Source organism: Triticum dicoccoides, chromosome 6A (genome assembly GCF_002162155.2).
Source record: "Triticum dicoccoides isolate Atlit2015 ecotype Zavitan chromosome 6A, WEW_v2.0, whole genome shotgun sequence".
NCBI lineage: Eukaryota > Viridiplantae > Streptophyta > Magnoliopsida > Poales > Poaceae > Triticum > Triticum dicoccoides.
Genome location: NC_041390.1, coordinates 214,706,146 through 214,709,807, shown reverse-complemented (window position 1 = coordinate 214,709,807; position 3,662 = coordinate 214,706,146).

The following is a 3,662-nucleotide window of genomic DNA, read 5'->3' as shown; positions in this document are numbered from 1 at the left end:
TAACTGTCGTATCCTCGTTGTTGTCGCTGTTAACGCGGCGCTTTTGTTTGTTCCAACGCGACCTGTCACTTTTGTCCTTGGTATTCGAATTACCAGCGTTCTTGGTTAAGTTGTTACTGCGAGCTAGCCAGCTGTCTTCTCCCGTGCAAAAGCGGGTCATGAGTGTCGTGAGGGCTGCCATAGATTTCGTCTTTTCCTGTCCCAGGTGCCGGGCCAGCCACTCGTCACGGATATTATGCTTGAAGGCCACTAAGGCCTCTGCGTCCGGACAGTCGACTATCTGGTTTTTCTTTGATAGGAACCATGTCCAGAATTGCCTGGCTGATTCTTCTGGCTGCTGAATTATGTGGCTTAGGTCATCGGCGTCCGGTGGTCGCACATAAGTGCCCTGGAAGTTGTCAAGGAATGCGGCTTCTAGGTCCTCCCAAGAACCGATTGAGTTTGCTGGCAAGCTGTTAAGCCAATGCCGGGCCGGTCCCTTAAGTTTGAGTGGGAGGTATTTGATGGCATGTAGATCATCGTCGCGGGCCATGTGGATATGAAGGAGATAATCCTCGATCCATACCGCAGGATCTGTTGTGCCATCGTATGATTCAATGTTTACGGGTTTGAAGCCCTCAGGGATTTTATGATCCATTACTTCATCTGTGAAGCATAGTGGGTGTGCGGCGCCTCTGTATTGGGCTATATCACGACGCAGCTCAAAGGAGCTTTGTCTGTTGAGTTCGGCCCGGCCGAATTCATTGCGTCCGGAGTGACGATCACCGTCACATGCCGTGGGGCGCCTGCGCGATCCGTAGATCGATCTTATTTGCCTTGCCTTGTCCTCCAGGATGTTGCGCAGGTCGGGTGCATTTTCCCGTGCCTTAGTATGCTTGACGCGGTGCCGGGGCATGGCTTGAGTGGAGGGCCAAGAGGCCTCTCTGTCGCGGCCACGAGGTTACCGGTCGGCCATGTCATGCGCTGGTGATGTAGGTGCTTCCTCCTCTAGTCGGGGTAGCAGCCTACGCTTTGGGTAACTCTTGGAGGGGCGTTCGAGTTCATACTCTTCGGCCGCAAGGACTTCAGTCCATCTATCAGCTAGCAAATCCTGATCAGCTCTAAGTTGTTGCCGCTTTTTCTTGAGGCTGCTTGCCGTGGCCATGAGCCTGCGTTTAGAACGCTCTTGCTCGGCAAGATCCTCTGGCACGACGAACTCGTCGTCGTCGAGGCTTGCCTCGTCTTCGGAGGGAGGCGTATAATTATCGTCCTCAACCTCTTGGTCCGCCGCCCTCTCGTGAGGGCTGGCTTCTCTGTCCTCCTATGCCAAATTTTGCTGGAGGGGGTGTTCTTCGGCGCTATCCGGAGTTGTATTATCTCCCGTGCCGGAATCACCATTTTTGCTTTGGCGGGATTTAGAGCGGCGCCGCTGACGCCGACGCTTGGGCTGTTTCTTAGAGGTATCATCCACCGCTGTTCCATCGCCATCTCCATCCTTTGGAGTGTCCACCATATATATGTCATATGACGAGGTGGCCTTCCAACGCCCTACAGGTGCTGGTTCTTGTTCATCTCCTGCATCGCCGTCCATGCCGTCGATGTCTTCGGAGTCGAAGTCAAGCATGTCGGTTAAGTCGTCGACAATGGCTACGAAGTGGGTGGTGGGTGGGTTTTGAATTTCTTCATCGTCTGTATCCCAACCTTGCTGACCGTAGTCCGGCCAGGGCTCTCCTGATAAAGAGAGAGACTTTAGAGAATTCAGGATGTCGCCGAAGGGCGAGTGCTGAAAGATGTCCACGGCGGTGAACTCCATTATCGGCGCCCAATCGGATTCGATCGGCAAGGGCGCGGGGGGCTCGGAGTTCGGAGAGGAATCCGGCTCCTCGAAGTCACGGGCCATGCGGAGTGTAGGGCTGGAGTTCGGCTCGATCGCCTCTGAGATCGCAGCCCCTGAGGCAGCGTCCAACCGCTGATCCTCGATTGGCGCAGTGGGCTCCGAATCAATGGTCGGAACCGATGTGTGTGCGGCCTCCAAGGCGTTGTTCGGCGGCAGAGCTATATCATGCCCATCGAGACAGTGCGGCACGCTTGGCTGTGGCTTGAATCCGTCGAAGATCAAGTCCCCGCGGATGTCAGCCGTGTAGTTTAGGCTTCCAAACCTAACCTGATGGCCAGGGGCGTAACTTTCGATCTGCTCAAGGTGACCAAGCGAGTTGGCCCGCAGTGCGAAGCCGCCGAAGACGAAGATCTATCCGGGGAGAAAAGTCTCACCCTGGACTGCATCGTGGTTGATGATTGAAGAAGCCATCGGGCCTGAAAGCGACGACACAGAGGAACTCTCAATGAAAGCACCAATGTCGGTGTCAAAACTGGCGGATCTCGGGTAGGGGGTCCCGAACTATGCGTCTAGGCCGGATGGTAACAGGGGACGAGGGACACAATGTTTTACCCAGGTTCGGGCCCTCTTGATGGAGGTAAAACCCTACGTCCTGCTTGATTAATATTGATGATATGGGTAGTACAAGAGTAGATCTACCACAAGATCAAGGAGGCTAAACCCTAAAAGCTAGCCTATGGTATGATTGTTGTATGATGAAGTTGTCCTACGGACTAAAACCCTCCGGTTTATATAGACACCGGAGAGGGTTAGGGTTGCACAAAGTTGGTTACAATAGTAGGATATCTTGAATATCCGCATCGCCAAGCTTGCCTTCCATGCCAAGGAAAGTCCCATCCGGACACAGGACGGAGTCTTCAATCTTGTATCTTCATAGTCCTGGAGTTCGGCTGAAGGTATAGTCCGGCTACCCGAACACCCCCTAATCCAGGACTCCCTCAAGGAGGCTTAAATACCATCACTTGGCTGACCAGATTTAAGGGCCATTTAAACATCATGTGCAACATATGAACTAACATAAACATTGCATATTCCAGATTCTACAATGGAATGCACATGTATTAGGTTATGCCATGTATGATGATGCCTAAATGTACACTATAGCAGGTAGGGGTGATTCATCATTGCACGCACAATTGAATTGCATGTTAAGGGCCGGTTCTATTTCACCTTTTTAGAGTTTATTGTCAAAATAAGCCATAAAAGATGTAAAGAAGTCATTTTTGAGTTATGGGCTTGGGCTTAGCTTATTTCGCTTTGGAGGGGGGTGTTTCGGGTAGAAGCTCACTAAAAATTGAAGGGAAGGGGAATAGTGAAATGACTCTATTGTCTGCCTATATTACACTCAAAATGCCACTTCTCACGTAAAAACCAAACATGCAAGTGTTCATTGCCCTGCCTGCTTGCATCTCCTCTCCCCTTTCCCTCTACCTTGATCCCCTGCCTGCAGCGCTAGGGTTCCTCTAGTGAGCCGTCGCCACTGGTCTCATCTGGCCTGGTCCTCGATGATGCTGTGTCCAGCTAGACTACATCACAGGCAAGTAGGGCAAAATCTCCCCGGCTGCTCCTCCCTCTAGCGTCGCCCCTCATTCTCATGGTCTCCAGCAACTGCTCCACTGTGGTCCGTCCAACACACTACTCCAGCGGGCGCCGCACAACTACGGCCGATGCCACACTGCGGTAGAAGGCACCTCATTCCTCCTCCCCTCCTCCCAGGTCATGGCCTTGAGGTGCTGTTGAAGGATGAGCTCATCCAACAAGGTGAGGATCTCCTCTCATTTTTTTG